General features: G+C 39.6%; 1 long non-coding RNA gene across 1 annotated transcript; it reads right to left on the bottom strand.

Annotated features, from left to right (window-relative positions):
* Window positions 1-881: 881 nt before the first annotated feature.
* Window positions 882-24,963, bottom strand: LOC140628803 (uncharacterized). The gene is made up of 4 exons (XR_012026759.1): window positions 24,859-24,963; window positions 22,849-23,068; window positions 7,729-7,788; window positions 882-2,642 (listed from the first exon to the last, which is right to left on the bottom strand). It is a non-coding gene; the product is annotated as an uncharacterized lncRNA (long non-coding RNA).
* Between the last annotated feature and the right edge of the window lie 899 nt (window positions 24,964-25,862).

Raw genomic sequence — 25,862 nt, 5'->3', positions numbered from 1 at the left:
CTCTGCCTGCCACTCCAGCTGCCTATGCTCACTCTCTTTCTCTCTCTCTCTCATTCTCTCTCATTCTCTCTCTCTCTCTCTCTCTCTCTCTCTCTCATTCTCTATCCAGCAACAGCCTAGCCAATGGGAGACAATCACAAGTCAGCCAATGAAAAGTCACTATACTTCAAATTCTCAGTTTACGCCAGCGAACTTTTTGTTTATAACAACCCTCTGGACTCCACAATTCCCTCTATAAAAGATCGTTCCTCTCCTTTGTTCTCCAGATTTGCCTATATAGGGTCTTGGCATAGCTTGCTTGTCCCAAATTGCAATTCTCTGATACTCCTGAATAAACCCGTTTTTGCTGGTAAAATAACTGGCATTTTTATTTTTAAGGTTAACATTATTCATTTTATTATAATCATCATTTATAGAGCAATGACAATATGCCAAATACAAACATGCTTTTAGTAGATATATTGGTATATTAAAACCTCTACTTTGCTCTTGTGGAAACTGAGAATTAGAGAGGTAAAGGATCTTCACCTAAGTCACACTGCTAGAAAAAGCAGAGTGAACAGTCTGGTTTCTAAGCCTGTGCTGTCCCCAATATGCCATAGGACTCCTTCTTAGTGTCCCACTGTATTGGTTTATAATCTCCTTGGGAGCTTCTCAGGTGTAATATGAAATCAGCCCCTATACTCAGGGCAGGGACAGACCAAAGAAAGAGGCAGGCCACTCCAGGTTGGTAGAAGGCAGATTTAGTAAGTAAAGGGAACTTAAATACAAGGCTTGTCTTGGGTGGCAGCACAACAAGTAGCTCTCCATACCCTGCCGCCACATCTTAAAAGTTTCTGTGGAGGCCTCAACTGGATTCAGTCACGTATATGAGGCAGGCGTTTTCTTCTCCCCCTCTTTTTTTTTTTTTTTTTTAAGATTTTATCTATTTACTCATGAGAGACACAGAGAGAGAGGCAGGGACACAGGCAGAGGGAGGAGCAGGCTCCCCACAGGGAGCCGATAGTGGGACTCGATCCGGGGACTCCAGGATCACGCCCTGGGCGGAAGGCAGGTGCTAAACTGCTGAGCCACCCAGGTGCCCCAGGCAGGCGTTTTCAACTCATCCTCAAGGCTATGTCCTTGGAGCAGCCTCTGGGAGCAGGGTAAGAAAGCAGAACCCACATTCCAAGGACATGGGATTAAGTGAGTAGCCTCTGATTGCTTGGGTCCAGCTCATGGGTCGACCAGTGGTCATGTCTTGTCAATTGACTTCCCCAATGCTACATCTTTCATGACCAGCTCTTATAATCTCATATGTTCCCCTCTTTTGCAATGTGCCCTCAATGGTCAGCAAGGGATTTCACTATCATAGATATGGCATTTTGGTGGCTATCTAGCTATGTTGGAGTCAGATACCACAGCAACAATATAAGCACACACAGGAGAAAACACAGATTAAGATGATTCCCAATCTCAATGACAACTTGTTTCACCAAAAGCCCTGTGATCTGGACCATTGATTTATTAAGTCCCCTAGGCTCAGGATTGAATCACTCAGGGTGTTTACTTGTATTTTCACATGATTTCATTAAGATAATATACTAGCAGACTCATCAAATATGAGCACACAGCATTTTGTTTGGATAATGGCAAAGGTACCTCCTTGCAAGGCAGTAATAATGTAATAATTATTATTATTGTAATAATAATGTAAATAATAATTTTATTAGAGTCATTCCAGTGTTCAGTAAGGATAGGCTTTGTTGGCTATCATTCAAGGCTTGCTGAATGAATTTAGTAAGAGCTTCTATATGTGCTATAGTATCCTCCAAGCTAATGGAGGGAACAAAAATGGCAGCCAAATGAGTACACCAGTGAAAGAACATGCCCATCTGACCTTAAAAGGAGAGGGGCTGGCTACCATCATTACTATGAGGCAGATTTTGCCATGTGCTCAGGGGAAACCCAGGGTGCAATGGCCCAACCACTCAAGTGGAAGCCATGGCCAAAGATTTGTTCCACACAACCATTAGGATCCATTTGGTGCTATCCAATAAATACCTGGGCAGCACAACCAATCAGTGCCAAGGCAGTCCCTATCCCTTAATAAGACAGAATGATTTACACAGTTCCAGTGGTATTCATTCCATATTTCTAGTAGAGTTGGGTTGATTCTGTTTAGAGTAATTTTTTTTGTTCCCAACATAGGGGTGCCCAGGTGCCCAAATGTCTATAACCCAGAGTAAGCCAAATAAACCTATTCCAAATCTGAGCATAGCCATCCATGGCTCTGATGGTAGTATTTCTAGGACTTTTCCAGTCAGCAACTTTATGGGCTGCCTTTAGTTTTTTTGACAAAGAAAGAATACCCATGCCCAGTATCATTGACAGTGTATGCCATAGGCCAAGTTTCTGGATCAGTATTAGTAATATCAGGTGAATGAAGAGTGTTGTTCTTCTTTAATGTACTGCTTTAAATCCCTTTCCTGGAGGGGCAATACTATCATGGCAGTCCTGAGGAGCTAGAGAAGGGCAGCAGTCCACATACCCAACGAATGAATTGATTTCTTTGTCAGGCATATGAGTTTGTTTCCTGTATGAAAGTATGTCCATCAGGTGCTCATCCCATGGTCATTGGGCATCACAGGAACAGCAGTAGTCTAACATCAAAAAGACAGATATTTAGTTTTTTTTTATTTTTATTTATTTATGATAGTCACACAGAGAGAGAGAGAGAGAGGCAGAGACACAGGCAGAGGGAGAAGCAGGCTCCATGCACCGGGAGCCTGATGTGGGATTCGATCCCGGGTCTCCAGGATCGCGCCCTGGGCCAAAGGCAGGCGCCAAACCGCTGGACCACCCAGGGATCCCAGATATTTAGTAGGAAACTGTATGAGAAGGTCTTCCCCTTCCATAAGAATTACACTTGCGGCCTGATCTTTAGATGTTAAAGTGGCTGCAGCTTTAGGAAAGTGACAGGTCGTATATGACATACAAGTTGGCTGGTGGAAGCACTGCTGTCACCCATGAGGAGATGGTCCAGGGGTGGGATATGCCAGACGAAGACCACTATCTTCTCCCCTCTGTGCATGTTCCATTCCAAGTACAGTGCATTTCAATGGGTGTGGCTTAGAGCAGGATAACAAGATCCCATTGGAGATTGAGTAGCTCCCCCTCACCCAGGAGTGCAAAGTAACTCACCCATCCCAGCAAGACATCCCATTGCAAATGTCAGTAGAAAATGCTTTTCATGGGCATGATGGGACTTGTTCTCAGCAGCAGAGCTTGTTGATCTATGGTGAGAGTCAGGGCAATGGCTGTCTCCTGCAATTCCATACTTTCAACAGTACTGGGTGCTTTGACAGTGGTCTCCAGTATGGCATATGGGTTTTACTGGTTGGTCATTCAAATGTATTAAAGCCTGGACTGTACTTCAGTACACTTGGCCAAGGTGGTTTATTCTGCTAGTAATTTAATCTGCTGCTTTAATATTCCATTTTCCCTTCCTAGCACCACTGCTACCTGCAGATTATAAGGGGCATGGAACTTTCACTTAATGTCATATTCTTTCACCCAGCCTTATACATCATGCCTTTGAAATGTGACCTCTATTCACTGTCTATTCAATGAAGGTTTCCAAACGTGACACACAGCTTCTCTAATCCCCTAATGGTGGTGGCCTAGTTTACACAGTGACAGGGGAAAGCTTGAGTTAGGCCAGAAGCAGCATTCACACAAACCAAGGCACATTTAGAACCCTGGCTCAGAGGGAGGGGACCAATATAAGCAGTTTGCCAATGCCTCATTGGCTGGGAACTCTGGTGGCTGGCCCCAAACTCCTTGGCATTGCTTAGAACACACAGGGCATGCTCTAATTGCATTAACAGTCAGTCATAAACAGTCAGTATATTTTTAGAGTAATCTGGCCTCCTTGGCAATGTGCCATCCCATCCGGGTACTGCTCTGGCCACTCTTTCTGTACACCCAATCTGTTGTATCTACTGAAGGATCCACTTTTAGGGCTTGTACCTAAGAGAGGGCAACAGCTTCCCAATTGCCAGAGAGTGTCTGTGCCTTATAAGCTGGGACATGAAAAACAGTAAGGACTGCCTTAGGCTCTTGCAGATGCACCCAAACATTTTTTCATCTTTTCTGACCCCAGGAGAGTTTAGCCATAATCACCCGCCTCTCACTTTCCTGTTATCTGAGCCATAGGGTTAATCTCTCTAGAACAGTTCAACTGTCAGTACAAAGGGTTAAAGGCCCAGGCTCCTGAGTGAACACTAACTAGACAGCAGAGTTCAGCCCACTAGTTGCTGTGGTTTGTTCCTATTTCTATCCAGATGGTGTCAGTGTTGGGCTGAATAGCGACCAGAGTCCTTGATGCACTGCTTCGACTATCTGGGGGATGGACAAACTCTACAGAACAAAGTAGTGCCTACTTTTCTAGAGATAGTAGCTGGTTGACAAGGCACTCCTCTGCTGCAAATAGGCATGCCACTTAGAGTAGGCGTTTGAGCCACAAGAGAAGTGGGTTGCTGGAATATATTTTCAACCCACTCCTTGATAGGCAGGAAAGTTCTTACCACAATGAGCTGTTCATTAGTGAGAGGCTCTACCTGGAGGAGCGCTATGTATACTGCTAGGAACTGTTGATCTGTGGGGGTATAACGGATTCTTCCCCCATTCAGAGCTGAGACCAACATCCTAGGGGTGATATCTTTTTCTATTGTTTCTGCCGCAGTGCCCAACTCATACCTTCTGGAATCCCAGACACATCTAACTCAAACAGTAGCCTTGCTTGGGTGATGCCAGAACTTTAACCTGCTCTGCAAGTATTTTTGCCTTCTCAAAGGTGTCTTGCTACTCTCATCCACAGTCCTTTACATGCCCTTTCTTACCAAGTGGCATAACAGATAGAGGCACTGTGCCAGTGAGAAATAAAAGTCCTCCCAAACCCCCAAATCCCTATAAAGCTTTGCACTTCTTTCATATCCTTAGGATTTGGTAGGCTAACACCTTATAAATCACAGCTTCTTACCCAACCAGATGACTCCAAAAACTTTATAGCAGTACCTGGACCTTGGATTTTCTGTGGGTTCACTGCTCATCCTCCCTCTCACAGGCACTGCAGCAAAGCCAAGTCTTAACATGTTAACATTATATCAACAACGTAATGGGACCATTTTACTGACATTAGAAAGGAGAAGAGGGACAGATCTTGGGCTACCACCCTATGACATATGGTACGGAGATGCAAATAACCTTGGGGAAGCACTCGAAAGATCCATTATTGCCCCTTCTATGTGAAAGCAAATTGATCTTTTGTCTCATTGGCCAGGAGTATACTGAAAGAAACATTTGCTAAAATCCAGCACAGTGTGGACATTTCTAGAACCGTGGCCAAGGTATCTAAGATGGTGGCAACATTGAGCACAGCCACATGGGTGAGGGGTAGAGGGGACAGCCTTGTCCAATTCTTAATAGTCTACCATCATCTGCTGTGAGCCATTTGGCTTTTTTATTGACTATACCAGGTGGTTGAAAGCACTGTGGACAGGGTGTACAATACCTACTCAATGTAGTTCTTGGAAAGTTTCTATTATCTCCTTATGCCTCTCAATTAGTTTATGTTGTTTGAAAGTTACTGCCCTTCATTGGGGTGGCAGGCTTATCAGCTACCAGTTGGTGTTTCCCTTCAGCATTGGTTTGATTACTCTAACTGGGAGGTGGAATTCACCAACAGAGGTTTGCAGAGTTTGACCTTGCAGGATAACAATATCCAATATGTTCTCTGGTGTGGAAGATAAAAACGTTACACCATTGGCAGTGAGCAGGAGAATACCCAATCTGCAGTGTCAGAAAGACCTTCCTGACCATAACTGTTTGCTCTCAGTAACCATCATGGCACTAAGGAGGCCAGAAAACTTCTGAAAGTTGCTGTGTATTAGAGTACATTCAACTCTCATCCACCAGAGCCATCACCTTTAGTTTACTTCTGGAGGACTAGTGAATAGTGAGCTCAACATGAGGCCTCTAATCACCTCCAATGGCCCTCACCTAAAGGTGATCTTGGTGTGCATCCTATGCCTGGGGTGTGGAAGGCATCTGCCCCAGATAAGACTATATCCTGAAGGCTCTGCTGGACCAGGCAGGATATCAGGGATTGTAGGGGCAGACGGGGCAGGTCTAAACTGCTATTCAGATTTCAAGGCTTTTTCCAGACCAGCCAACACAGTGTTAGGTTGTTGATCAATCTGTTTAGGTAGGTTACCTGCAGTGATAAGATCATACTCCATTTGCTTCATAGTTATTCTTACTAGACCTTTGCAACCAACTGGGATAACCTCTTCACTTTCTGAACATTCCCTCTATTGGGGACCTTTCCCACAGCCCATATCTGTTCCTGGGATCTGTTTCCCCCAGATCAGCAATGGATTGCCCAACATCATAAATGCTCTGTCCCACAACTGAGCTCAGCATGGATATCATCATTCCATATCAGGTGCTGAGAGTAGACTGGAGAATCTTGGCTTTCATTCCTGCAGTGAATATGGCCCCATATTCTCCAAAGAAAGGGACACAGATTGCATTGCTTCATTCCCACTTCCCTAAGAATTTGTTGTATCTTCAGTATAGATTTTCAGGGTCTCATGTTCCTGAAACATGAGAACAACTCCAGGGAGATCCCTCTCATTGGACCAAGCCTCCCTGCAAGATAGAATGATCTAATCTATAAGAGAGTACCTGTACCCTGAAACCCCAGAATGCCCTGCAGGCACTGCTGGAGGGCAGGGTATGTGGTGATGTTGCTCCTCTTCTCTGCCTCCTGCCTGGTCAGAGAAATGCCATCACCCTCATATCTAATAGCTGCACTAACCACACCTGGACACATTTCCTGGTATTTTGCTGGAAGTTGGCAGCTATATCAATAAGTTCAGCTGAAGTATCTTCTCTCATTATGAACATATCCTGAAATGGGGGCTGCCCCACTGACTGGAGTTGTTCTTGCTGTGCTTTTGCCTTCCGTTGTGTTAGGGGTCAGATGGCTCCAGGCATTTTGTCTGTTTCACTGTAGATCACAACATCCCCCTCTTCACTTTCATCATTTTCCCAGGGATTCCACCTCTTAACAGCCCAATCAGGGTTTGCCACGAGCACTTGGATCTTAATCTGAGGCATCTTGTGCCCTCCTAGCTTTGCAAAATAGCACACCCAGGGTCTCTAACTGATTGTCCTATTTTCCCACCTTGTCTGTCAGCCCTGAAGCTAGCAGACTAGTGGACACTCATGACCTTTTCAAACTTCAGCTCTTAGAACTTTCTAAGTCAGCCTATTTGGGCATTGGTGGCCAGCTGACCTGCCAACTTTAGAGGCGAGCTCACCAAAACCACCTTGTGCTTCCTTTCTCTGTGCGGTTCTTCCAACAAGCACCTTAGACTGATGGGCATTTGGGGGTATCCTCATACTTATGTGTTAACATACAAGTATTTGACATAGGGGCCTTCTTTTTCCACTGACAAGTCAATGGCTAACTGAGGATTTCCCTCCACAATACTGCTTTTCAAGGCCTAGTTCTTTGGTCTCCTGGCTGGCTCCCCAACTCTTGGTTCACAAGCTCCTTGGAGGCTTCCCAGGTGTAATATGAAATAAATCCTTATACTCAGAGGGTAGGGAGAGACAGAAGAAAGAGAAAGGCAGCTCCAGGTTGGTAGGTGGCAGTTTTAATAAGCAAGGGGAACTTACATATGAGGCTTGTCCTGGGTGGCAGCAAGATGAGTAGATCTCCACACCTTCTTGACACATCTTAAAAGTTTACATAGAGGCCTTAATTAGGCTCAGTCATGTATACCATCCAGATGTTTCAATACCACATCCCTATCTCAAGGCTATGTTCTTGGAGCAGCCTCTGGGAAGGGAAAGGAAAGTGGAACCTACACTCCAAGGATGCAGGAAGGGATGAGGAGCCTTTGATTGCCTAGGTCCAGCCCATGGGTCAATCAGTGGTCACATCTTCTGGATGACTGTTCCCAAACTATAGGCAAAACTGGAGCAGAAAGCATAACTCATCTCAAAGTACATCTTTCTCAGCATTACCATTTCAAAATGGTATAACGAAATAGATGAAAAAGCCTTTTAAAATTCATGCACCCCTGCCACTACAGTGAATAAGAATGGCCATGTATGGTCCACTGTGAATTTCTATCATGAGCAAGCCCTACTCTGAGGAGATTGGAAAGAGAGACAAGGATTGAACAAACAGCAACTAACATGATATTCATAATGACAAACACATTTTTCAGAAGTGACTATGCTTAAGATGAAAAATATGCTTGAAACAAAATAATCATGATGATGAAGACCATGTTGCCAGTGATGCTGTAACATCAAAGAAAACACAAATACTAATTCAACAGGGGATTTATCCTAAGATTAGTGTTTTAGTACATTCAGGTGGGTATAACAAAATACCACACACTGAGTGGCTTATAAACAATGGAAATTTATTTCTCCCTGTTATGGAGACTGAAAAGCCCAAGATTATGATGTCAGTATTGTTGCATTCTGGTGAAGACCCTCTCTCAGGTTGCAGACTGCCTACTTCTCTCCATGACCTCACATGATGGAAGGGGTGAGTGAGTTCTCTGGAGCCTCTTTTATAAGGGCATTAATCACATTCATGAGAGCTTTGCCCTCCCAAGCACATTACAAAGGCCCTCCTCTCAATATCATATCAAGCATTAGGATTTCAATATTAATTTTGTAGGGAACACAACACTCAGATTATAGGGGAGGAAAGATAGATTTTCCTCTACCCTTCTAGGTTCTTGGCTAAGACCCCCTCCCTGTAATAAAAACAGATTAATGGAAGAAAAGCAAATGGAAGGTTAATAACATGTATACCTCCTGTATATAGGAATACTGAGCAACTCCAAAAATGGCCAATCATCACCTTAAATATCAATAGCTAAAGACAAGATACTGTGAAGAGTCCAGTTCCAAGAGGTTATCAAGAAAAGTACAGTAAACTAGTATAGTAAGGCTGTTATGCAGATTTAAGTAAGCACCTTCCTCATTGCCAAGAGTTTCTAGAGATTCAATCATCCTCCTCTTCCTGGTACAGAGAAGACACCCTTAAAAATGGAGATTCCCCTTATACACACAAATGTCTCTTTAAAGAGGGTTAACTTTTCATTCAATTTTCAGAAAGGGGCAGCCCCGGGGGCGCAGCGGTTTGGCACCGCCTGCAGCCTGGGGTGTGATCCTGGAGACCGGGGATCGAGTCCCACATCGAGCTCCCTGCGTGGAGCCTGCTTCTCCCTCTGTCTGTGTCTCTGCCCCTCTCTCTCTGTGTCTATGAATAAAAAAATAAAATCTTTAAAAAAATTTTTTTTTCAGAAAGGTTCCTTTGTCTGCTCTTTCTTCAAAATTACCAGCCCCAGGGCTTCAAGTATCTTCTGGTGACTCCAGGACTGCTGAGGTTTGGGGGGCGGAGTGGGCGGGGGGTGTCATCGGATGTGACCTGCTCCTGCCTGGACTATCTCAAGTTCTTAGAAATTTCAACACATCCCTGAGGGATCAGGTGATTCCTGTTGCTATCAGAGTAAACAATTTAGTAATGGAATCCTTCTATGAACCCCAGCCAACCCAGAACTACATGACTGAACAATGAGGTCAATGGGAACAGAGGAGCCAATAATGCTGGTTGTACAATGAGCACACCTGGAAAGGCTCCACATCCTGGAAACTGAAAGCCCAGCAGGGAACAGGAAAACAAAGAATCTGTTGAAGATCTGACAACAGAAGTCACCTCCTGAGCCACGTGACAGCATGTAAGTGAGTCTGGCAGATTCTTCTATGGATGCAGAGAAGGAGGGTGGCTGAGTTACCCTAGACTGGGAGACAGAACCAGCAAACTCAGATACTCACAGTTGGTGTAGCAGGCAAGACACTCAAACTGCTGGATGCAATTCACCCTGTATGCTATGGCTGAGGTCCCGTGACATCTGATGGACAGCCAGTAGGTAGAAGGGCACATGAAATCTGCTCCTGAATGTTAATAAATTTTGATACCTCTACCATATGCTTTTAGGGAGAACTTTATAGGCCTTGAAGTGTCAAGGGTATGTGTTCTCAATAAAGCATTTAATGTGGAGCTACTCCAGTGTTTGGTCTCCAGACCCCTTCATTTCATGCCTGTGCTTTAATGCTCACTTTTTTCCTCTTTCTAATCTGTAGCAATTTTTTTAGCTTTATGAATTTTTTTTAACAATAGATACTGAAGCAGAGTAGAATATGCCACCTCAAAATGTGTCACTTTGGCATGTGGACGATTGTGAGCTGAAGGCAACCAAGACCAGCAGACTCCAGAGGAACTTCATTGCCTGAAAGAATTTAGGTAGGGCCTCTACCAGAAAAAGCTATTGCTAGAGATAACTTTTTCTTTTTTTTTTCTAAATATTTTATTTATTTATTCATGAGAAACAGAGAGAGAGAGAGAGGCAGAGACACAGGCAGAGGAAGAAGCAGGCTCCATGCAGGGAGCCTGATGTGGGACTCGATCCCAGGTCTCCAGGATCAGGCCCTGGACTGAAGGCGGTGCTAAACTGCTGAGCCATCCAGGCTGCCCAACTTTTTTTTTTTTTTTTTTTATCAGAAAGATTTACCTGCAAGGCAAGGCAAACATCAGATTACCAAACATCTGCTTTTCTCATCTTCTTGTGAATTGCCCTCTTCCCCTTTGAAGGCCCAGGCCCAAATCACATTCCTTAGCTTAAAATGGCATTATAAGCCACCACTGCTCAATTTATCCTTGGGTCTCACATTTTTATGGAGCCCCTGTATGTACAAACTTTGTTTTTGTCCTATTGTTCTATCTTATGTCAATTTGACTGTTAGATTAGCCAAAGAACCTAGAGGGGAAGAAGGGGGGAAATATTCCACCTCTACAATGCAATCACTATTGCAGAAATCAATACACAATAAGATTTTGTTTGAATTATTGTTTAACAGTTTTGTAGAGGTATAGTCTGCATGCTGGGACTAGTAATAAGAGTGGGGATTCACTGCAAACAAACATGAGAAAAGTTTTGGGAGTGATGGAAATATTCTAAAACTGAATTGTGGTGATGATAGCACAACTCAGCCAATCTACTAAAAATTATTGAATTATATCCTTACAATAAGTACTTGTATTATTTTGAATGAAGGCTCGGTGAACAATGCATTTAAGCAGGTGATGAAAACAAAGACACCACAGAGAGTTTGGCAGCCTCTGGGCAAACTACAACCCACATTGCCACAGATGCTTCATGATAGATTGGATCTCTTATCTAGGTGGAAACAGGATTTAGGCAATTCTATTGTTTTTTCCCAGAACACTTTGAGTTTGTCACTTTACTGTTGCTGGGCTATAGCCAATAGGACTTTTGAAATAAATTATATCACCCAACTGCTTCCTAGTGCTGATGCCCCAATTCAGAAATGACAGTTCAGAATATGGCCTCTAAAACAATTGGAGTAGGAGCCATGTGCCTTGAAAGGATCTCTACTAAAAGCAGCTGAGAAGCAACACTTGTGTATCTATGCAACTTCTCAGTCCCTCTTTCTAGTTTTCCATACTGATACCACAGGCTAGAAGGTGTCTCCAAGAGATATTGCCTCAAGAGAAAGACACTGAGTCCTTTCTTTTGTTGTAGAAAGCACTTTTTGGTTCATTTTGGGAAATTTTTGGCTCATTACCCTGCCACAAGACAATCAATAGCTCTTCTACCTCCAAAGGTACACCATTTCCCCTTAAGCAATTACAGAAGGATACAAAATAACATATTATTTACACATTGCTTACCAGTTCAAGTAACTAGGGTTATACAAAAGTCTTTCCTTTGGGAAAGAAGAGGCAACAGTTAAGAGAAGGCTGATAGCTCAGTGAAACAAGTAACAAAAGAAATAGTAGACCAGAGAGAGGTTTAGCAGAGCGAACCAGAAACAGACAACCAAAAAGGGCCCTAGTAAGATGGAAGTCTGTGTGCTTGTACTAGGCTGCACCCACTCAGGAGCTACTAGTCTGTGACTCAACATGGAACAGAAGTGAAAGCTTTCCCCAAGCCACACACAGGTCTATCTGCAAAGGGTGTAAGATTTACTGTCTCAAGGAACTTAAGTAACAGTTATAATAAATCACTGGCACAACACTAAGCTACACTAACCCATAGGTAACTCCTAGGAAGACGGACTTAAAAATAAAGACAAAGGGAAAAAATAAAATTGTGTCATCAGAGGCTGCACACTGTGGAGGAAATAGATTTCTCAGAATTCATCTAGATAAGTCATTAAGAAACAAAAAACTAAACCCTAATGGATAATAAGAATGCCAAGTTACTAATATATTATCATGTATTATCTAAAATATCCAGTTATCCATAGAAAAATAGAAGACATGCAGAGACAAGATAGTGTGTTCATGACAAAAACTAGGCAATAGAATTTGATTCTGATGGGGCCCAGTTATTAAATTCAGCAGAAAAAGACTTTAAAGCTGTTGTTCTTAAACTGTACCTAAAAATTAAAGTGTGGGAATAAGGTGAGAATATTGATAAAGACAGAAATTATAAATAATAACCAAGTAGAAATTCTATAGCTGTGAAATAAACCTTGGCTAAGGGCAGTTTGGCAGGCTCTTAAAAGATTAAACAGGGGCACCTGGGTGGCTCAGTCGGTTAAGTTTCTGACTCTTGATTTCAGCTCAGATCATGATCTCAGAGTCATGGGATCCAGTCCTGTGTGGGGCTCTGTGCTCAGTGTGGAGTTTGCTTGGGATTCTCTCTCTCCCTCTGTCTCTGCCTCCCCCACTGTTTGCTCTCTGTCTCTCTCTGTCTCTCTCTCTCTCTCTCTCTCTCAAATAAATAAATAGATCTTAAAACAAAAAATTAGTTACCACATGACCCAGCAATTCCATCCACAGATACATACTCAAGAGAATTGAGAACATATGTCTACACAAAAATGTGTATATAACAACATTATTCATAATAGCCAAAAAGTAGAAACAATCCAGATGTTCATCAACTGATGAATGGATAAATTGTTAGATCCATAAAATGCAATATTATTTGGCAATTAAAAGAAATGAAGTACTCATAGACACTACCACACGAATGAAACTTGAAAACATTACACACAGTGAAAGAAGCCAGATGCTTTCACTTGACATATTTCATAAATGTGATTATTTCATATGATCTTTCTAGAATTGGCAAACCCATTGACTGAAAGTGGATTAATGGTTGCCTAGGGATGAATGTGGCAACATGAATTAACTGTAGATGAGCAGGAGGGATCTTATTGGGACAAATAAAATATTCTAAAATTAAATTGTATATTTAAAATAGGTGTAGTGGATGCCTGAGTGGCTCAGTGGTTGAGTGCCTGCCTTTGGCTCAAGGCATGATCCCAGCTTCCTGGGATCAAGTGCCATATCAGGCTCCTCGTATGAAGCCTGCTTCTCCTCCCTCTGCCTGTGTCTCTGCCTCTCTCTGTGTCTCTCATGAATAAACAGTAAAATCTTTAAAATAAAATAAAATAGGTGTAGTGAATTTTATGGTATGTAATGAAAATTCAAGAAAGCTGTTAAAATATATATTTCTTTATATAACATATACACACACACATATACATACATGTGTGTGTTTGTGTGTGTGTATGTATATGACATGTGTTATTATGAGACTATAAGAGTGGGTGTTTCAGCCATGTCAGAGAAGTCAGAGACAAAGAAATGATATAATTAGCTTTGGATATTATTACCAAATTTTATTTGATTTCTCAATTTTTGATTAACAGTGTTTCATAAAATGAAATCATATACCTAGAACAATTTGAATAACAAAGGTATGTCTTTTCTTGAAGTTTAGAAAGTCTACACTTGCAAAACCAGGTCCCAGGACTATAAAATCTTGCCCTGGGAATTTTCTTTGAGGTTAGAGGGAAATCTCATTGCCAACTTCCTAAATTTCTTCCACAATAATTTATCTCTTCTCATTTTCTATCTCTTCTATAAGTAATTTTGTTCTCAAATTTCTAACTTAATTTTACTTTTTTAAAAAAGATTTTATTTATTTATTCATGAGAGACACAGAGGGGGGGTAGGGACAGAGACACAGTCAGAGGGAGAAGCAGGCTTCATGCAGAGAGCCCGACATGGGACTTGATCTTCGGTCTCCAGGATCAGGCCCTGGGCTAAAGGCGACGCTGAACTGCTGAGCCATCTGGGCCGCCCTTGTTTTACTTTTAAATATGTTTGCATAAATGTGGTAAAGTATTTTCTATGTCTTTTCATTTTTACCTATGATTATTCCCCCATTCTTAGTCCTAATTAAGTGTATTAATGTTTTATAAATAAATTTCTTGATTATTTTAGACAGCTTGCAACTCTCATATTTGACAAATTATATTTCTTTGATATATTGATAATATTTCACCTGCAATTTTTCTGTATTTAAATGAATTGGTTTAATCTCCTAGCAGTTACTTTAATTTTATAAAAACATTTGAGACTATTTCCTTACCAACACAAATGTAAGAATATTTATTCCCTTCCCACATGTAACATGAGACATAGATTATACTTTAAGGCCTTGTTTATATTGTCTAACTAGTTTTCATTAATAATCACAGAGGATTTTTTATCCATATTATTTATTTATTTTGTACATTATTTAGATTCTACATTAAGATGTTTTGACATTTAAATTAATTTCATACATCGATATACATTACCCATTAACTTTAAAGCTTACTGGTTTTGGTGATCAGTGCCATTGTTCTAACAACTTCCTTAAGCTATTGATATAATTCCATTTTCAGTTTTCTAAAAATTTTTAAACAATATTTTTCCAGGAAGAGTATACTTCCTGAGTTTTTGCAAATCTAAAAATATCCTTTTGTTACTCCTGCACATAAATGATAGCTTAGTTGTATATGGAAGTCTTTTTTTTTTTTTTTAAGATTCATTTATTTATTCGAAGGAGAGAGAGAGAGCACTAGTGGGAGGGGCAAAGGAGAGGAAGAGAGTATCCCAAGCAGACTCCTCACTGAGTGCAGTGCCCACCACACAGCTAAATCTCATGAACCGGAGATCAAGACCAGAGCCAAAATCAAGAGTTGTATGCTTAATCGACTATGCCACCCAGGTGCTAGGATGTAGAACTCTTGAGTCAAAATTATTTCCCCTTCAAATCTATGTTCTGCTATCCAAATTTCTTCAGACTTTTCAGAATTGTGATACTATTTTGATATTTTCTTTTATTAGCAGTGTTATTTTCTAACTTTTTGAGCTCTTGTAGAATTTTACTCTCTTATTAAAATTCAATATTGTATATATGCAGATCTACTTTTGTTAACTTTATCTAGTACTTGGTAGGCTTTAAAGTCTGAAAACCCTTTGTATAGATAAGAGAAAAATTTTCTACTATTTTTTATGGTTTCTTTTGGGCCATGTACTTTGTTTTATGCTTTTAGGGAACCTATGATATACATGTAGATGGCTCATATTATCTTTTATATCTCACCCTTTTATTCATAATATTCATTTATATATCCCTTTTTTTTTGCTAAGTGTTGGAATTATTCCTTAAACTGGACTTTGACTTATTGATTGCATGTTCTGAAATACCCAACATGTTATTAACTGAGTGTATACATTTTTAAATATTTATTTATTTAAGTAATCATTACACCTCAATTGAGGCTCAAACTCACAACCCCGAGATCAAGAGTCACATGCTCTTCCAACTGAGCCAGTCATGTGCCCTTAAGCATACTTTTAATTTGCATTTTTTTAAAGATTTTATTTATTTATTCATGAGAGACAGAGAGAGAGAGAGAGAGGCAGAGACACTGGCAGAGGGAGAAGCAGGCTCCACACAGGGAGCCCCATGTGGGACTTGATCCCAGGACTCCAGGATCACACCCTGGACCAAAGGCAGGCACTAAACCTGTATGTCTCTGGCTGTATAAGTGTATATAGCACCTTACAAAATCTGCCCTGTCATATATAATGGCCATGGCACTGTTTTGTTTTGTTTTTTTTTTTCTATTTTACTGTCAAGCTTGTTCTCATTAGGAATCCTTAAGGATCCCACTTTAGTTATTATGCATTTTCCTTGTTGCATATCGAGCCAAAGTCTGAAATGCCTCTCTTTTCTATATTCCCCTCCATCTCACTCACTGTGTATAAAATGAATGAGATAAAAATTTCAAAACACCAAGAAACAGATCGCTGTCAAAGAGTGTTTATACAGCTCCCTTTATTTTTTACCTAATATAATATTAATGGTCAAATATAACTTTCAATGATTTTCAGATCTCTGTTGTGATGTCTTTTTTTTTTCCCAGAAGTCATAGTAGTTTTATATCTCTTCCAAATTAAAGAGACAGACAAAGAAAAAGCCAAGCCCAAAGTCAAACTTCATTGACATATGCTGTTAACGTCTTTGGAAGGGAAAAGTGTCCTGATCTTGACTTTTATACCTTTCCTGAGGCAATATTAATTGACAATAATGAAATTCAATTTTTACATTTTCCATTTCATCTCCCTTCAAGGCATTAAAAGATTTTTCCTATCCTATAATACAAACATTAAAAAGTTGTATGTGTATATGGTTTCTAAACAATTTGACAATTGAAAATTCAATAGGAAGAGACAGACTTCTTCATGGTGATAACTACTTTACTACCCAAGCAGAAGGAAGAAAGCTTTTCTTCTTGCCCAGCAACAGCCCAGCCAATGAGAGACAATCACACCTCGGTCAATTAAAAGCCACTATACTTCAAATTCCCAGTTTACTTCAGTGGACTTTCTGTCTATAACAGCCCTTCCCAATGCCCTCCTTTCCTTTATAAAAGAATATTCCTCTTCTTTGTTCTCCATTCTTGCCTATGGGTTTGCACTAGTTTGCTTGTCCCAGATCACAATTCTTTGCTATTCCCAAATAAACCTATCTTTTGCTGGTAAAATAACTGACAGTTTTATTTTTAAGGTTAACATTACTTGTTGATCAGAAGTGGGATCCAGAGAAGACCCCTAACAACTCTGAGCTGGTGGGCAAACAGGTGACAATACTCACAGAGCCAGTTAAGCTCACTGCTTTCTTGTTGACCCTATGGTTTGAGGGTAAAGTTTTCTCTTAGATTTTGGGCTGCATACTTTGTGTTTGAGCTACCCAGGCTTCATTTGGGACCTGTTCTAAAGTCTTATTTGTTTTTTGTTTTATCTCAGAGAATATTCATGTGGCCTTCAATTTGACTCCTTTTTGGAATCAGACTGTTCCTGATGGAACTATGCTGGCTTTTGGTCTGACGCCTTTTCAGAATCAAACCGTTCCTGTTGGAAGTGTGCCACTTGGAAATATGTAGGCCTTTGGTCTGACTCCCTTTTGGGATCAGACCGTTCCAGTTGGAACTGTGCCTGGTGGAACTGGGCTAGCCTTTAGTTAGACTCCTGTTTGGGATCAGATTCTTCCTACTGGCAATGTGCTACCCTTAGGTCTGATGCCTTTTCAGAACTGGAATATTCTGTTGGAACTGCACGGGCTTTGGTCTGATTCCTTTGGAACCAGATTATTTTCATAATTCCTGAACTGTGCTGTTTAGGAATTTTCTAGTTATTCTAGAGAAAAACTCCTAAGAAATGGGATCCAAATCATCAAAATGCTTTGAAGGTTCCCTTCCCAACTGGAACTCTGGAAGGTTTTATGTTTAAAACTGTGGTCTCTTGGGGCACCTTGGTGGCTCAGTAGGTTAAGCGTCTAACTCATGATTTCAGCTCAGGTCATGATCTCTGGGATATGGGCTCAAGCCCTGCATAGAGCTCCACACTGGACATGAAGCCTGCTTAGGATTCTTTCTCTCCCTCTGTTTCTACCCCCTCTAAAAAAACAAACAAAAAAAAAAAACCCATAATCCTTCCATATGCACAGATTGCCTTGACCAGTAATTTAGAACTTCAATGGTTGTTATGGGGAACTTTTGATCTCTCCAAAATTATTTTACTCAAACTCAATTTTGAAAGCCATGGCTATTTAAAAGAAAAGGGGGGAAAGAGAATAGGAGGTATATTTTAAATACCTTGAGGCTTCCAGATGTTCTCAGGATTCTAAGTTTGTCTCTTTGAAAAATACTATTTCTAAATTAACTGAAGCAAGCAACCAATTGAAAAAAGTCAAAATGGCTTTGGAAGCTTCTTTGTCCTCTCCCCTGTCTTTTTCATCTGCTGATACATGGCACCACCTTGTGCTCAGCAACCTCATCCAGCACGATTTTCCTCTATTTGTTCTACAGAACTTACCTTTTTCTCCAAATCTCTCCTCAACCTCTCCCCTCCTGAACCTATTAAAAATTGCCTCATTAAAATTAAACTTCGTGATAATCTAAATAAACCTCAAGTTTCTTTTTTTTTAATATTTTATTTATTTATTCATGATAGTCACACAGAGAGAGACAGAGAGGCAGAAACACAGGCAGAGGGAGAAGCAGGCTCCATGCAGGGAGCCTGACGTGGGATTCGATCCCAGGTCTCCAGGATCGCGCCCCGGGCCAAAGGCAGGCGCCAAACCGCTGCGCCACCCAGGGATCCCCTAAACCTCAAGTTTCTTATGTTCCCTGGACTGAGGCCAAATTGTCAACCATAGTTAAAAGGTTTTCTGAAGTGACTGAGGACCTCCATAGATTTGCAGAAGGATAGAGGTTTGTGCAGAACCTCCAAGCAATAAATAACATCATTACCCCTCAGCACCCTGTTGTTCCCAACCCCCATATATTACTAACATCCATTTGCGTTGAAAGCAAATTTTTCACTGTAATTGATCTATGCAGTGCATTTTTAGTATTTTGGTTGAGAATGATAGCCAATCTTTTGTCCTTTCACTTGGGAAGAACAGAAATACACCTGGACAGTAATTCCCCAGGGTTTCACAGAGTCCTTCCTACTTTTCACAAACCTTAGAAGTTGATTTGGATGACACGAAGACTCCTGTACGCTCTACCTTGTTATAATACATAGATGATTTGCTTCTCTGCTCCCCTTTCCAAACCCCTTTACAGGAAGACAGTATCCACCAATTAAAACCTTTGGCCTTGAAGGTACATAAAGTCTCCAAAGGAAAATTACAGTTGCCCCCATCTCAGATTAGATACTTAAGGCATTGGATCTCAAAACAAGAACTGCATTTGTTTTTTGGTTTTTTTTTTTTTTAAGATTTTATTTATTTATTCATGACAGACGCACAGAGAGGGAGAGAGAGAGGCAGAGGGAGAAGCAGGCTCCATGCAGGGAGCCTTATGTGGGACTTGATCCTGGGTCTCCAGGATCCGGCCCTGGGCTGAAGGCGGCGCTAAACCGCTGAGCCACCTGGGCTGCCCAAGGACTGCATTTGGATCTAGACAAAACCCCTCACAACTGCTTAATATTGACCGGTTACCTTTCAAATTCCTGTGACAATTTACAGAAAACTCCTCTAATCAATGCAGAGTTTTCATGATTTACTACCGATGGTTCTTATTTAAAGGATAAAAATGGTAAATATCGTGCTGGGCATGGTATTGCGATTCACTGTGGTAGCACCTTTACCATTGGCTACATCAGCCCCAAACCTTCAATTATATGCCCTTACTTGAGCTTGCACCTTAGCCAAAGGTATAATCTCACATTTATAATGATACTTGGTAGGCCTCTGGTGTAGCTCATGACTTTGGAATATTATGGAAACAATGAGATGTCCTTACCTCCAATGAGAATAAAATTAAAAATGGATCCTGTGCCCAAACTTTGTTAGATACCATACTCTTGTCAGCTGCTGTGGCTATTAAGGTTCCTGGGCATGCCAGAGTTGACTCCCTGGAGGCCAAAGTAATTCACCTCGCTATTTCCACCAAATATGCTGCTGTGAAGGAAACTGATAGGTAAATCTTTATCATAGCCCAAGGAATGTTCTTCCAAATGATAAAGTTTGGAAACATTGATGAAAAATATCCAACAATTGGTCCCAGAAAAGGAGAACCAATACTGGAAATCTAATAAACATTGGCTCAATAAAAAAGAGAAATCTGGTTTGGACCAAATAACAATCTATCTGTCTTTTTAGTAATTCTAAAATTTCCACTACTTACACTGTATGTGCATTAAACCATTGGTCTACTGACAAAATGATAACATTACTGGACCAATATTGGTGGGAAAAGATTAATAAGGCAGCAAAAAGTGCCTACCTTGCTTGTCCTGCCTGTCCAAATTGTAATCCAGGGAAACCTGCTCATATAAATGGGTTTCATACAGCTTCCCCCTATCATGAATAAATATGTTTTAGTTAGTTTTTATGCTTTCTCACTGGACTACTTTCTCATCTACAAGAGAGACATTTCTATAGGCCAGTGTGTCTTCTGTTAGAAAAGATTATCCTTACCTGCGGAATTCCTTTCAAACTTCACAGTGATCAAGGAACCCATTTTAGTGGTCAGGTGATTCAACAAGTCTGATGTTTGGCAGGTTTTTACACTTTCATTGTGCATACCATCCTCAATTCTCAGAGTTTGTTGCACTCACTAATAGCATTATTTTTTAAAGATTTTATTTATTTATTCATGAGAGACACAGAGAGAGGCAGAGACACAGGCAGAGGGAGAAGCAGGTACCCTGCAAGGAGCCTGATGCGGGACTCAATTCTGGATCCCGGGATCATGCCCTGAGCCAAAGGCAAACGTACAACAGCTGGGCCAACCATGAGTCCCACTAATAGCACTATTAAGACTCAACTGGAATAATTCGTAGGAACTCGCCAAACACCCTGGCTGAAAGCAAGATTAGCCCTTCTAAACCTCAGATCTACCCCCTTGGGAATTCATAGACTCTAACCCTTTGTGATAGTCACAGGACATCCAAGGCATTTTGCCCCTGCTTCCTTTGACCCATAGTTGGTGGGAGATATACTTCAAAAGCATAAAGGCCTAATTGCTTCTATTAAAAATAACTATCCTTCGGTAGAGTAATTTCTATAAAAAAATGTTCCTCTCCTTTGTTCTCTGGACTTGCCTATGGTTTTGCCATAGCTTGCTTGTCCCATTTGCAATTCTTTGCTATTCCTGAATAAATCCATCTTTTGCTTGTAAAATATTTGGCAGCTTTATTTTCAAAGTTAACATCATAAATAAATAACAATCAAATTTAATATTATAAACATTTTTTATATAATCAAATCCATCATGTAATGGGCCTGGAGCAGTCCTACATGTGGGATTTGCATGCTAACAATCAAGTTCTCCCAAACATTGTAGTTCCACATTTTATGAAGTAATACAGCCTCGTACTTGACAGAGTTTACATAATTTACTTAACTTTATATACAACAGTGAGACTGCATTAAACAGTGTTCTTGGCATAGCTCGCCTGATTTCCCTTGGTTCTACTAAGATGGGCAGCCCTACTGCTGAAGAGCTAAGTACCCTGAGGAGTCTGCGGGGCCAGTAGGGAAGCCTTCAGGTGAGAGCTGCCCTAGAACCTCTCTGTCTACCAATTTCCTCTTATGCACTACTCCCTGATATTTGAGGCAAATTAGTTATTTTTTATTTATCAGTACTCATCTGAATGCAGTTGACTTTTCAAGGTTTATATTTGGCCTATACTCAATACTCAGTCATTTGATATTTTATTAAGCTCATATTTGTTGAACAACTATGACTTGTCAGGCACATATTTTAGAATTAGGGATATAGTATGAATAAAACAGCCAAAAAATATTTTATACTCATACAGTTTGTATTCCATTGACAAGAGACATATATTTAGCTAAGTATATGATATTAAGTATCAGTACTGTGAAAGAAGTAAAGAGGCATATAGAGTGTTGTGACAAAGGGGTGCAATTTTTCATTTCATTTCACTTCACTTTAATTCCAGTGCAGTTAACATATAGTGTTATATTAGTTTCAGGTGTACAATATAGTGATTCCACAATTCCATACGTCACCTGGTGCTCACGACAAGTGCACTCCAAAGGAGTGCAATTTTAAATAGAGTGAAACTATAAGGTCAGTGAAGGCCTCACTGAGAAAGTTATATGTGAGCAATGACCTGACAGATGGGAGAGAGCAATCCATGAGGATATCCTGGGAAGAGCATTATAAACAAGAAAGAACAAAAGCAAAGGCCCTAAAATAGTACTATGTCTGATGTGTTTTTGCCATAGCAAAAAAGGCATTGTGACAAGTGCACAGTGAGCCATGGGGAAGCTAGTAGGAGATGAAGTTAGAGAAAGACCAGAAGACCCAACCATATACGACCTGAAATGACTTTGATTTTTGGTGTGATCAAGATGAGGAGCCTTTGCAGAGCCATGATATAAGTTTACACACTTGCCTTTTGGGGTATTCCTCAACATAAATCTTCATTAAACAACCAGGATTCATACATTACATAAATGCATTCTTATCTGCCTGTAATTAATATGTATGATCACAATAATTTTTTATAGTACAAAAATGGTGAAGGGAGATAGTCTTTTATTTTTTTTATTTTTTATTTTTTTTGGAGATAGTCTTTTAAAAGTCATAATCTTATAGAGGGAAACCAAAGTAAGAAAGGGACATCTGAATTTCAAGAATGAAGAGAGAAGCAGAAGTTGAAGATAGGCATGCCACCAGTAGATTAAGATGAAATATAGGACTTAGAAATCAGAGGTTAGTCCTTATTTGAGGAAATAATCACCAATCACCAAATAAAGCTAGAACTAGGATCTTCCTGTGTTGCTAAGGCAAAGGCTGCTCTGCTGTTGATATCTCCACTTACTTGCCTAGGGTCAAAACTGAGTTGCTTACCTCGGCCCATAAGTAGATAACAAAAGTCTTCTTCATGAGATTGAAACACTGAAGCACCTGGGAGGCTCAGTGGTAGAGTGTCTGCCTTCATTCAGCTCAGGGAGTGATCTTGGGTCCTGGGTTTGAGTACTGCATCGGGCTCCCCACAGGGAGCCTGCTTCTCCCTCTGCCTATGTCTCTGCATCTCTCTCTGTGTCTCTTCTGAATAAATAAATAAAACCTTTAAAGAAAAGAGAGATTGAAACGCCAATTATTAAGAGTGCCATTTCCAAATGTTCTATGATATGAGAAAAATAGTTATGAAATGACAAACTAATATACAAACTATTGAATACTATCAGATCCAGAGAAGAATAACCAAAGAACTATTTTAAGAGCTCTCATAGAAGAAAAAAACCTTTGATGATAAATAAAAAGGCAGAAACTATCAAATACATATACCATGAATAAACCAAGAGGCAAACACAGAAACAATAATAATAAGAATTCACACAAGAATCTAGAAATAATAGAGCATTAAGAAGACAACTATAGGGATCTCTGGGTGGCTCAGTGGTTTAGCGCCTGCCTTCTGCCCAGGGCTGATCCTGGAGTCCCGGGATTGAATCTGCTTCCTGCATGGAGCCTGCTTCTCCCTCTGCCTGTTTCTCTGCCTGCCTCTCTCTCTCTCTATCTATCTATCTCTCATGAATAAATAAATAAAATATTTAAAAAAGAAGAAGACGACTATAGAATGAATGTGTCTATTTTTTTTTACAAGTTTAGGAATAGATTTATAAAATTTATAAAATAAGAATAGGAGAATATGAAGTGAAAATAGACATGTAAAAATAAACAAGTAGAATCTCAGGAATAAAAAATACAATCACTGAAAAAAATAGATCAGGTCAGCAATAGGCTAGACACAGTTCAAGGGACAGTGAGTTAACTAATAAATTTCCCTAATCATAGTGATAAAATATAAACAAATGGGAAATACATTTTGAAAGTCAACAAATAGGCAGTATAGTTTGAGTAGCTCCAAGATACAGCTAAAATTCTTCAGAATGAACAAATCGATAGAATGGGGTAAAGCAATTTTTGAACGCACAATGGAATATTATTCAGCCTTAAAAAGGAAGGAAATTCTGACTTATGCTATTGCATGGATGAAACTTGAGGATAGTATGCTAAGTGAATTAAGCCAGTTTCAAAAAGACAAGTACTATATGACTGCATTTACATGAAGTATTTACAGTAGTCAAAACTATAGAGATAGAAAATAAAACGGTGGTTGCCAGGGGCTGGGGGAAATAAGAAATGAGGAGCTATTTTTTCATGGATATAGAATTTCAGTTTAATAAGAGAAAAGTTCTGGAGATGGATGATGGCTATGGTAGCACAACATTATGAAGTGTGTCTAACACCACTGACTGTAGACTTAAGAATGGTTAAAATGGTAAATTTCATATGTTTATTTCACTGCAATAAAGAATGGGGGAGGATCATAGATCTAAATGTAAAACATAAGACTACAAAATTCATGATATTAATAATAATGAGTCATAAGGCTGAATCTTTTCTAAATCTTGAACAATAAAATTGCTTTTTATAATTTCATGATAAAAAAGACTAAATTATCATTTGGTACATTCTATAGCAAAATATACTACAAAATTATTGACATATGAAGGGTTTGTCAAAATATGCAGCCGAAATTAACAGTAAAAAAAAGTTGATTGGGGTTCAGAATATGCTACCCCAAAATAAGTCACCTTGGCATATTACATTTGTGCTAAAGAAACACTTCTCTGGAAAGCTATTCCTCCATAAAAGTATTCTCTTGTGACTTCTAAGAATTTGAAACTCTTAATGAACTGTTTACTTTAAACTTGTTTTCTCAAAAGAGATAAATATTTTTTTTAATAATTTTGAGAATTTATTAGGAAAGGTCACTTTCAGGGGAAGAACACTTATGACCAGTATCCTTTAATTGCCCCCCAGTTTTTCTGAATAGCCCTATTTACTCACTGGGCCTCTGGCTGGCTTGGTGGGTAGAGCAGGCAACTCTTGATCTCCAGGTTGTGAGTTTGAGCCCCACGTTGGGTGTGAAGATTACTTAAAAATAAAATCTTTAAAAAAGAAAGTACTCATAAAATTAATAAGAAATTCCCAAAATCTATATGAAGAAAACTAAAAAAAAAAATTATGAAGGATATAAAAGAAGGATTAAAGGATTAATCAAATGGAATCACCTTGTTCTTGCATAACAGTACATAGTCAACATTATAAAATATTGGCTCCCTAATTTAAACTGTAAATTTAATGTAATTTCAACAAAAACGCAGTCTTTTCTGGAGGTAGGTAAGTTAATTATAAATTATATTTGGAGGAATAAATGAAGAAAATCATTTAGGAACACAATGGGAAAAAGGGGCAATAGGAGTCTATAGCCTTACCAAATAGTAAAACTTATAGTGTCTATAGTTAAGAATGTCAAATTGGCATAGGGAAAAAAATGGAATTTAGAAAATTCAGAAATAGACTCAATTGCACATGGCAATTCAGTATATGATAAAGTGACATTCAAGTCAGAGGGGAAAGATGGATTTCTTAATAAGTAGTATTAGGATAGCTCAATTTCCATAAGGAAAACAAAATTGTTTCCATTTGTCACAACAAGCATGTAAGTATATAAGAAAACATAGGAGTATTTTACTGTCGCTTGGAATTAGGAAAAACTTTCCAATTCTGACTCATTAACCAAAAGCTATATGGTAAACAATAAATAATTTTGATTATTTTTAAATTTACATGAAAAGAAAAACCATAAACAAAATTAAAAGATTAATGTAAAAGTGGAAATAATATATTCAGTTTATATGATGAAGAAAGATTAACTCTCATATCTAAAGAGCTTCTAAATATGGAGGAAAAAACCAAACAACTCTATGGAAAAATGGGCAAAAGATATATGAACAGAAATTTCACAGAAAAAGAAATGAAAATGGTCCTTAACCGTATGAAAAGAATCT

The sequence above is a fragment of the Canis lupus genome, chromosome X (genome assembly GCF_048164855.1).
Source record: "Canis lupus baileyi chromosome X, mCanLup2.hap1, whole genome shotgun sequence".
In the NCBI taxonomy this organism is placed as follows: domain Eukaryota; kingdom Metazoa; phylum Chordata; class Mammalia; order Carnivora; family Canidae; genus Canis; species Canis lupus.
Note: the sequence above shows the minus strand (reverse complement) of the source record. Positions and strands in the feature narration are given on the sequence as shown.